This window comes from Dermacentor andersoni, chromosome 9, assembly GCF_023375885.2.
Source record: "Dermacentor andersoni chromosome 9, qqDerAnde1_hic_scaffold, whole genome shotgun sequence".
NCBI classification, from domain to species: Eukaryota; Metazoa; Arthropoda; class Arachnida; order Ixodida; family Ixodidae; genus Dermacentor; species Dermacentor andersoni.
Window position 1 is genome coordinate 80,208,708 of NC_092822.1, and position 11,670 is coordinate 80,220,377.

At 49.8% G+C, this 11,670-nt stretch overlaps 1 non-coding gene and 1 pseudogene across 1 annotated transcript; both read right to left on the reverse strand.

The window, feature by feature from the left end:
* Positions 1-564: 564 nt before the first annotated feature.
* On the reverse strand, positions 565-731 carry LOC126528659 (U2 spliceosomal RNA; annotated as a pseudogene).
* A 1,931-nt stretch (positions 732-2,662) lies between these two features.
* LOC126528638 (U2 spliceosomal RNA) lies at positions 2,663-2,855 on the reverse strand. The gene has a single exon (XR_007599067.1). It is a non-coding gene; the product is annotated as a U2 spliceosomal RNA (small nuclear RNA).
* Between the last annotated feature and the right edge of the window lie 8,815 nt (positions 2,856-11,670).

The following is an 11,670-nucleotide window of genomic DNA, read 5'->3' on the forward strand; positions in this document are numbered from 1 at the left end:
AGCCCCTGGTTCGCGCTGAAGCGAGAGGCAGCACGAAGGTGAATTCTCTCGCCGCTGCTGACGTCCTTCACCACACCACGGTTGGGACAGTGAGTGCCCGCGGTCATCAAAGGAGGTCTGTTCATGCTAGCAGCCTGTACGCTCGCGACACCATTCTTGCAAACTTAATCATAATTTTAGTGAGCGAATGTTTACCGCAATTTATATGACCGATAAAAATAGGAAGCTTGCTTCACCTAGTGGCTTCATACTTTATCGCAATTAATGTGTCATCTTTCAGGCAATCTGATGTGACCAATTATCCCTCGTTACTGTGGGAACAGCAGTGACAAACACCAGTAGATCTGTACTAGGACTAAATGCAAGAAACTCCCGCCGTCAAGCACCGAATGCGAGGGAAAGCACGCGCGGTTGACCGAGAAGGATAGTGGCTTGCTGAGTCGAGGGGGGAGGGAGCGGCAGCTACGCGAGAGCACTTCTTGATCGTAAGGCCATGCTGCAGATAGGATGCGAGGCATGCATTACTGAAATGCATGGGAACACGAATTCTGACTTTAGACTTTCGAAGCGTGGGCTGTACCCGGTTGCAGTGCAATACCAGGAGAACCCGTGGCACTGGAGGGGCAAGCCCCGTCCTAGCACCGCCTTAGAAAAATAGGATTAATATCGTAAGACCCATGTGAGGGCCGTATCAGATATTAAGCTGATAAGAACAGAGGTTTTGAAAAAATGCTTGTTACATTTTTCCAATGAAAGACGGTTTTATTGATGTGAATTTACTAGAGTTTGGTGTTAATTTTTGGGCAGGCATGGAGGCGTGTGTTTGTTGGGTATTTTAGAAGTTTTTGTGCTGGCATAGAAGTGTGTCTTCTACCTAGTGCTGTTCTTCACTTGGCTGCGATGTGCGCTGCATAGATGTCTCGTGATGCAGCGATTGTCTCGCTCACGGCAAGTTTCTTGAACAGCCGCAGGTATATGCGGCTGCAGAAGCGGCGCATGACCCGGTCGTTTCGGGGATCCCACGATCCAAGTGCTCCGATGATGATGGCCTCCACGGTAACTTTCTGGAATTTCCGCAGCAGGTACTCCCGGACTGGCTGGTACTTCTCCTCCTTCCCCTGGCGGGCCGCGTTCAGGGCTGCAGGCCGGTTCTCGAACGGGCAGGTTACATCGATGATGTTCGCCTCCTCGCCCCTGCAAAGCACAGGGTCTGGACGGAGATTAGTATTACCTACTGGTCGATTCTCGTGGGTGACAGTGAACTTGGCGGAGGCAGCGGCTTTCACTCGGTTCACGATCTGGTTGTGGCGGTTGGTGTATGCTTGACTGTGAGTCATGCAGTGACACAGGACGTGTGGCAGGGTCTCTGGTTGACCGCCACAAATCCTACACCGTTGGTCCACGGCCGTAGCCCATGGCCTCGCTGCGTTCAGGGGAATGACGTTGAGTCGGGCCCGGTGAACGAAACGCCAGTCGGCAAACCTCGTGAATTGGCCGGTAGGTACAAGGTGGGAACTGCTCCGGTCGGCGGCAACGCACTCCATCACTTTCCCCTGACTGGGTTTTTGGTGGACATCGTGATCTCGTGCGTTTGCCAGTGCCGTCCTGAGTGTCTTCACCACCTTAGTACGTTTCCTCGGGCCAAGTGTTATGTCACCCCTGGAGATACGGGAGCCGTCTTGTTCGAATTCCCAGGTGACACCAAGACGCCGAGAAGCCTTGCGGGCCTCCGTCCACACGGACTGGAGCTGCGTCGCCGTGGCCCCTAAGTCACCCTCAGTCTCGCCGCTCAGGTAGGCGTCCATGTCACCCGGTTCTGCAATGCGCCTCAACCTCCTGCATGTCACGACGATCAGCGCCTGCAGTGCCAGGTCCTGGGCTTCAGTGTCTGCAGAGGAAAGAAGTTTGAAAGCATTGTCAATTCTGCAGATGTCACTGACTTCTGCCGCCACAGGAATGCCAATGGCACCCGCTGTGGAGCTACCGTATAGGTAGTCGTTAGCAGCGTTGGCAGGCAGGTAGAGGGTCCGTTTGATGAGTGGGCGAAGCGTTGTGTCCAGGCGAGACCACTCTGCCTTACCAAGGGAGCCACACCTCATGGCAAAGTTGAGCGCCGGAAATACGAATGTTTTAACGGCGTCCAATCTCTGCCACGGGGCGAGCATCGAGGTAAGCAGGCGGCGACCCACGTTGATGGCTTCGTCCACGGTTGCCTGGTCCGGTAGTACCGAGAACCCGACTGGTCGCCCGAGGAAGGTGTGTGCCTCGAAGTCACTGATTGATGGGATTGGGGTGCCGTAGACCGTGAAGGTCGTAGGTCTTGTCCCCACGGGTGTCTTTCCGGAGAGGTGCAGTGACTTGCACTTCGCAGGGTTCAGACGTAGCCCGAGCTGGCTCGACAGGGTTGCCACTACGTTAATGCGGCTCTGTAGTGTACCTGGCTCGCCAGCTAGCGGCATTAGGAAGCAGTTTTAAAGCAAAGTAAAGTTTGCGGCCAAATTACAGTAGCTCCACTTGCGTGCTCATGCTAGAACGCGCCGCGGTTGATTTTTCGCCGTCGGAATCCGAATGTGGCGAGGGCATCTCATTGTCGACAAGCCACGGTTAGCTGGGATGCGACGCACGTGAGTGCATTGAGGAAGCAGTTCTGATTTTAGATTTCAGACGGTGGGCTGCACCCGGTTGCAGTGCAATACCAGGACAACCCGTGGCACTGGAGAGGCAAGCCCCGTCCTAGCACCGGCTTACAAAAATACGGTTAATATCGTAAGACCCATGAGAGAGCCGTACCAGATATTAAGCTGATAAGAACAGATACTACACATTTGATCTTAGCCAAAAGGCCGAGAAGCGATGTCGCTGGTAAAGTGTCGATGTGACCCGCTTCAAGCTAACCTACAACATAGAGCCAGGGAAGTGCGAGTGAGAACTACATTTTCTAAATACCTGTCCAAATTTCACAATAAAAAATAATGCTTCCTATATGCGTAAATGGTACGCAATATAACTTTTATCTTAAAATACAATAAGTTTTAAATATAACGTTTCCAATTTGAAAAAACAATCTACGTACTATCATTTCGCGTGCGTTCGAGTGTGACTGGTCTTTAGGTTAGTGGCGCCACCCTGTGGCTAAAACGACAACTTAGTTGTCTCGTTATGGTCACGTGCCTTTGTTTTCATAGCGGGAATCCCGGAATCCATGGAGGAAGGAAACTGAGGAGAGGCCCTACCCCTGCCGCGCGCTAGGAGAAAAGTGTGGAGGAAATGACGTAGAGGTTCTCCTCTTTTTTGCTCATTTTTTATTTCTTTGCCGTAGGGAAAGGCCACATGGTGTCGTTTAAGGATAGTGCAGTCGACTTCCGGTGTAACTGGTTTCCGTTGGTGGGCCGAGTGCACGTTGGTGGCTGAGTGCCGAGAAATAGACAGCTTTAGTTTAGCGTCCGCAACTGATAGCGTGCGCTATACGCTATAGTATAACGTACGCTAAACAGCGCACGTTTTTCACAGTTTTAGTTGGCCAGCGAGATCTTCGCATCTCAGAGGACATATGCCGTCTTTGGGGCTATTTCTGAACTCTAACGATAGGTAGCGCTGACATCTCGAACGTTTCTTTCGTTAGGCTTCGACTCGTTCGAAACGAGAAGTGATCTCGAAAACACCACAAGGTTATCCATAACACTCTGTCGTCGAAGCGGCCTGAGACTAAGCGAAAGCCGTTTGCACAATCATTTGCTGCGAACGAAGCGCACTTTACAAAAGAAACGCCAAATTCAATTCGAAGCGGGCAGCCGGGACCGCCGCCATGTTGGTGGCTAATTCCTTCCCATAATTCCTAATGCGACGATCCTGCGTTTACATGCTCCGCGAGAGTCGACTCGCGCCCGTAAATCTACCCTCGCCTGGCGCATTAATGCGATGCTCCTTCCTAGCGCATTACCGCTGTTTACATGAATGTGATGCGCTAGAAATGCGATGCGATGCGACACTGTCGCATTCATGTAAACGCCGCTCGTGTTTTGTTGCACTGCGTTATCTGCACCGTGTACTCCCGGATGTTGCTATGGCCAGGTGGGACAAGAGGAACTAAAGTTTGTGAAATGAACGCGCACGCAACGCTGTACGCAATGTACCGTGCGACTACAATGGCAACGGACGAAGGAATATCCGCGGGAAATATTGCTCTTTTCGAGGAATCATGCTAACGTGCCATCGCACGCCGAAACCGATGCGTTTTGTACAACGAACGCCTTGCAGGTCAGTGATTCCTGCAATTTTGACAGCGCATATGGTGCATTTGCGGCACGTAGACGTACGTTATGAATACATAGTTCGTGTTCAGTAGCAACTTGCTCTTGTGCATATTAAAACACATGTTACTGAACTGCTGCTTGTTCCTCGCAGTACTCGCGACAGCACGAAGTCTTTTCAGCTGAGCGTGTTCGAGGTTCATGCTCACCGGCACAGGTGTACCTCAATACACGCGCTGAGAGAGCGTTACGCCGAATATGTGCTTTTTGCTGCCCACGGCACCGTGCACATGCCAGCCGACGAGTCATCCTGGAAGATGGGAAAGAATCGGCTGCTTTGACTTAAGGAACGAATCCTCCCTACCGCGGGCGTATCTTATCTGTGCGCGCGAGAAGTGAAGGTTAGCGGGTGCGCTGCAAGAGTCTGCAAGGCTCCACAGAACGAACGCCTGCGAACACATCAAACGGCTGTTCCATGGCCGCACGTCGGCTGGTTCTATGCGCGTACTGTTCTGCAGCTTGCGCCGGCTATCGCAAAACTTTGATTCACTGATGCCATTCACTTACAGTGGTAAGAAGGCACCTCAGGCCGCAGTATATCAATTTAAACGCGAAGTCAGAAATGACATTTTGCCTCCTCGCCGGCGCGCTGTCGTAGTGATGCGCGGCCACCCGAACTTTGTTCAATAAAGCACAACGATTCCTCAATCGAGAATGTGTTTGTGCTCATAAACTCCGAATGGATCGCAAATGGGTCGATGTGTCGTACGTGTCTCGAGTGCGTTCTTGCAGTGCAGTGAGAATGCGTACATTTTTTTCGTATCACCAGACGTCTAGTCCGCAAGATCGTCTGAGCGCCCCAGGAAGTCCAAGCAGAGAAAAGCGAGTAGAAGTCAGCAATAAAGGTGACCTGTTTTAGAACTGGGCAGCGGCCGGTACCCGCGGTTGATGGGAATAGCTCATTTGGTTGGCCTGATAAAGCATGTTTATTTTCATAAAAGCCGGTAAAAGCAGCCGATTCGACCTCACGGCCCAATTTGCGAAGTTCGTTATTAACTTCTTTCAACATGACTTCGGCGACGCGCGCGTGCCCTAGCAGCCCGGTTGCGCGCAGCGCGGCGTGGTTTTTAAATGTAAACAAGAGAGGAGAGCTGGCCCGATAGGCGGAGCAACGCCACGAGCAACGGCAACTTCCGGCTTCACTTTAGCTTCACAAAGAGTGACGTCAGGGCCTCTCCTGAGTTTCCTTCCTCCGTGCCGGAATCCCATGGGCCAGCGTAAACCCCGGCGCCACGGGTCCACGGCCTGCAGTGTAGGTAAGTTGTACTGGAATGGGGCAGTGTGCCGTCCGAACAGCAAAACAATGGGAGAACCGGAGACGCTTCCCCGATGACGCAGGGCGCTGCGATCGGCCGGCGTGTCTAGCGCGGGAAATTTAAACATGTTATGATAAACCCCGCATTTATGAACTAAAACGGTCTCAAAATGATTGAAGGTAATATAACTCACAAAAAATAAATACTACAAATTAACTGTTAGGATACGTCAATAACGCCGTCTATGCTTGCAAGTTTCAAACCACAGATCATGCAGTGTTCCTGATCGTATGCTCAGCGTTTCTGTTACAGAAGAAAAACGAACACTTGTCTACTCCTTCCGTTCGGTAAGCACGCATATATGCTTTGAGTATTTCGAAACACGTGACGAAAATAAGCATGGAAGGATCACCTGCACTGCGCCTGGTGGGTGCCACGGGATTCCTTTCAAGTTGCATCAGCCAGAAAGGCGGTCTCCAGGTTTCACTGAAGAAAAAAAAAACGCGCACGCACGCACGCACGCACGCACGCACACAAACACACACACACACACACACACACACACGCGCGCGCGCGCACACACACACACACACACACACACACACACACACACACACACACACACACACACGCACGCACGCACGCACGCACACACACACACACACACACGCACACACACACGCACGCACGCACGCACACAGACATTTAAGAATCCAGCGCTTCCCGTGCACATAAAGAATGTGCGAACGCCGCAGGAAAAACTACGAAAAACCACAGCAATCAATCGGGAGCTCCGTACGTACACGCATGACCTCCGCGACAACCATAAATGCTGATCCCGGAGGTACTGTGTTGCAGCATTATTTTTCCTCTTGCCAGCAATGACTCGAGGCTGCAGTGACAGATGGCACTGCAGTAGGCCGGCGTGCTCCAGCACGCCCCGCCGCGTATTTACATTCGCACGCCCATACAGCCGGATGAACGAAGCACCCCCGCGTGTCCCCAACAGGAACTGCCCATATAGGTACTTTTTGCCCAAGGGTGCCGTGGTCGCGCGAAGCGTACCTAGCTTCGTTGAGCCCCCTAGTCTCCATCCCCAGAGAAACATCGCAGACCACCCCCATAGTCCAGGCAACCCGAAGTAGTGTGTGGGATCAAACGAAGCGATGCGCGGTGGAACAACCTGCGACGCGTTTTTGAGCCCAAACGAAGCGATACAAGGTGGAACAACGTGTTTCTATAGATCGACTTTGTTTGTGTGCGTGTGCGTGCGTGCGTGCGTGTGTGTGTGTGTGTGTGTTTGTGGGTGCGCGTGCGTGTGTGTGTGTGTGTGTGTGTGTGTGTGTGTGTGTGTGTGTGTGTGTGTGTGTGTGTGTGTGTGTGTGTGTGTGTGTGTGTGTGTGTGTGTGTGTACCACCGTCGTATGAGCCGATTGTTGGTTTCTACATAGGTACTAAACAGACGTTAACTAGAGAAACGCGCAATTGGGACGCGATTAGCGAGTGTATAAAACCGTACGCACGTATGTATGCGTCATTTGGTCAGTAGCAAAACTGGCATTCGTGCGCCAAATAAGTGTTACAGCGTGATTAAATTAAACCAATCATGAAGTCGGAACTACCACCCCCCAGCAAACCACAAATATCCCATGGACGTACCACAAAATACCAAATATTCAAGACATTTAACGACGTCTAGATCAGGTATACGAAATGTACCACTAGTAACGGGCAAGTCAAGGGCCATTCAAAGGATCGAATGCCTGTGATTTGGACATCCCTTGCACATGAAAAGCTTTCGTGCAATTGATCGTACATCGTGCGTTGTGAGCAGATGAACACACCATACCGCTGAAATACAAGCAAGTTGTATATAATGCTGAACATATAGCTGCTGGGAGAGGAAAAGCGACGCTATTGCCTGTTCCAGCACTGTGGTGGGGCATTTACCACAGAATAAAGAACCAGCTTTAGAGAAGGGAAAGTGTACCTTACGCAATGGTGCGAAAAAAAGCAACGGTAGCACTTGAAACTTAGGCAGGAATGAGACAAGTGGCAATGCTCAATCAGGAAGCAGAAATGAAAAATCTCTTAAAAGCAAAATCTAATATTGGCACTTTTTTTCGGTAGCGCACGCTGGTACATGACGTGCTCGCCCTGCTCACTTGGCTGCATGCCTCAGTGCCTTGACTGCAGTGTAGCTGTTGCATTCTAACTGCCAGGAGAGCAGAGAGCCTCGACTGACCCCCATACAAACAAGCCAAAAGTGAGTGAACAGGACGTGCGACTTCATTGACAGAAGACAAGCAGTGCACATTGTAGTACAAGAGCATAAAAAAACATTTGCATGTCGAGATACACTGAAACCACTAACGTGAGCTCGCAAACGGCTCACCTTCATCGTCGCAACGGCGGTCCAGTCATGAGCGACAACCATCAGCGCTAACAGATTAGGTGGCACGTCCCGCCTGTTTACTAACAGTCACCGTTGAAGACAAGCAACTTGTATTGCAAAGCAATCGGCTGATACAGGCATCAGCCGCTGCAGCCACCACAGCGACATGGACTACCTGGTATTATAGCGCAACTTCTTTCCAACATGCCTGTTTCCTTTTTTTCGGGGTGCGCTAATGTGCGGCTCAGACTTAGTGCCCCACTCAATCTGAAGGTGGGCAAGTCGGCTTCGTGGGCATCACCTTCGGCAGCCAAGTTTGCGGGCCTTTCCACCCATGTGGCTATCAACTTCATGTACGTCGGACCATGTAAGCGCGTATGTTGGGCGCTATAAAGTAAAGCTATTCCAAACTTTTCTATTCCAATTCTGCAATGACCAATCGCGGAGGGATTGGTCAAAAACCTTTTTGGACTACACTCACTTCGCCTGTCTGTCACGTGACATAAGGAAAACCGCGAAAAATCACCACGTCAAATTGACGTGTATGCGTTAAAAATGCATTGATATGCCGAGCAGTACTGAATTGTTTTTTGAATAGTCGCAGGCTGCCCCGTTCCGAAAGCTATAGAAGATGGCTGCGCTGATCGCTCAGGCACTGGCTAGACGCACCTGCCGGAGAGCGTAGGTTATTTGCATACAATAAAACTTTTTGTGTCGCTGTGTTACGTTTTTGGGCACCTTTGGCACTCTTACGACCTCGCTCTGCCAACTCTTCTCTGCTGGGGATCCGTTTTAGCAGTATTCTTAACCCTCCATTGCATGCCGCCGCGATTTTCGACCAGCCACCGCAGGCTAAGTGAGGGAAAGTGGACCAATCGCAGACGCCGGCACCACCCTCTTTATCCGGTTACCATTTTCAGCGCACTGGCCTTGACCCATCGAATCCCTCTCCCCTTGAGCGTGCTCCTCGCCTCTTGTCCGCCAATTAGATACGACAAGCCGCTCAGTGTAAGCAATGTTATTCGTTTTGAAAGCAAAGAAAAGTGACCTTCTATAAACTAAGAGAGCGCTGGACTGGGCTGTTGAGGCAACGCTGCGGGTCATCGACCGATGTTTTCGTCGGCAGTTACGCAAATTGGAAGTCAGGAGGTTAGAATAAGAACATATTGGAATTGTTTTACGTTATAGGGTCCCTGCTCTCCATTCACGCCAAATCGTGGCTAGAAAGGCCACAAGCACAATTTGCCCACAGCAGCAGCTAGACAGGACGAACGGGGAGCACCAATTACGGTGCGTGTAAATTGGGAGGCTGCGTCACTGTGCGGACTGCAGAAGCAGGTGCTTACTTGGAGAGACTGTTGCCTAGTGCTACTATGCGAGAAACGTAATACAGTGACCACGACCAGGGGGACAGCAGCAAAACGAGATTCTGCAATCAAAAACTTCAGTGTAGTTTCTGCAAAATGCCAGGCTAACGAGCAAGAAGAGCTATTCGGAACGAAATTAGGAATTAAACATGGGAATGAGAAAGCTTGCATTAAACAAAACACTCTGCTCTGCAAGCACTGACGGCTAAAACCATTAAGAAAAGTCAAATGCCACATAGCACACAGCTCAAATGTTATGCAAAACACTTGCCAACGCCACATCAGCTATTTCAGCAGAGGAACTGCACATGACGGCACACACTAGAAGATACTACCACACATATTTTATGCTACTAGACAGTGCCTGGCACTAAGTAGGAGCTAAGAATCGGTTCACCTTTTTTGTTTGGTTCAGGAAGAAGAATGTTCAAGAATATTGTGGAATGAAAAAGCTTTTATTCATAGAAAAAAATTATACTTGGCACAAAAGGAATTTGACAAGGCCAGGAAGCTGATTAAGGAAGGGCAATCCGAAGGAACTCTTTTGGACAACGTCATCCATGTTTGTTCGGAGGTTGCAGATACATCTGAACACAAAGAATTTCTAGAAATTTTTGTTGGGGTACTTGGATGACTCGGCCAATACCGTACTGGCGGAATGATGGCTGAGGCACTTGTAAATTTTGACAGACTTCCGTAGACTTCATACCTCATCCAAATACTTCAGCAGCCGCTTCAGTGATGTAGAAGCCTTGCGAACTTTGCTCCAGCCCCTTATTGTTGGTGCAGATGGGGGCACCTGTGATGAGGACTAAGGTGTGCTTGGTGCAGATTGTTGGGGGTGATGATGATGATTAAAACGTTTTATTGACAGCAAAAGGGGAATGGAGTTAGGAGAAGGGTGGTCGGATTCTTATTTCGGAATTCCGTTGACTAAGGCCGCCTCTCTGGCTCCTTTCACGAGAGCTTGCTGGTCCTCGAGGGTTGAGCTGGAAAGGGCTGCCTCCCATCCTTCCCACGTTGGCTGTTGTATCTAAGGCACCATTAGCCTGGCAGGCCCATACCATATGTTACAACTCTGCTTTCTATCCCCAGAATTTACACTCGGCTGAAAAGGATTATGGCTCGTTGAACAGTAACAGAGATACAGCACAGAGATTAGACACAGCATGTATTAGTCAAACCTAACCGTAAATATGAACAAACATTCATATGATCTGCTAAAAATAAATTACATGTATCTCAAGACTAGCAAGCGAATACAGTATATATCGAGCATGTTTATTTCTGAACCTGGTGTTGTTTACCTTGTAGTAGCAGCCAAAGTCCACAAAATGGCCTTTTTGTAGCAGACAGTAGCTTCTCTTTAGGGAATAGAGTGTGTTGCTTTACACTGGTGCCGTCCTCTTTACTGCATGTCTGGAACAGAAATTTTGACTGCATCGTAAATTGAAAAAGCACAATTTTTCCATGTGAAATGCAAAGATCTGCGACATATATTGTAATGGTTTGTGACTGAAGAACACATACAAATGAACACTGTTGCTTCTAGGGCGCACCTAAGCAGCATCTTAGCTAAATGAATCATGCTAGTGTCCATAATTGATGTCTGCCTAACTACAATACGTGTCAGCAGCTTAAGTATTATTAGAATCACAAACTAGAACATCTGCGCACTCATTTATACACTAGAAGAGACGACATTAATAGTTCCACAAGCAAATGCGTGACATGCATGAAGCTACAACAATTGATGCATTCTTGTTTTGCCCGAACGTGATGCACAGCTTTACTGAAAAATATATACTCTAAGGTAAGAAGCAGCGGTGGCGTAGAGGTAGAACACCCGCCTCACGTGCAAGAGGTCCGTGGTTCGAATCCCGGTGCCGCGCAATTTTCCACCGGATTAAAAAAAACAAATCGGCGTGTCGATAAAAATTGCATAAACAGGCCTGGAGTGTGGCCTGATCCCGGTGACCAGAACCGGCAACGCACTCCCTCACCAGAGCAGGATTGGCCACCCTGGTGCCGTATTTGGCCACAACCTCCTATATGAACACAACAATTAAACCCCGGCCCTCAGTCCCTAGCAGCTGCGAAGCAACTGACCACGGCGGCAGTCAGACCTGCGACACAGCAGAGGGTGCTAAGAATCCCTGGCTCCGGACAGGCCGCCATTGGAATATGAACCTGGCAACGTTTAACGCTAGAACGTTATCTAGTGAGGCGAGTCTAGCAGTGCTACTGGAGGAATTAAGGGCAGTAAATGGGATATAATAGGGCTCAGTGAAGTTAGGAGGCCAAAAGAAGCATATACAGTACTAAAAAGCGGGCACGTCCTGT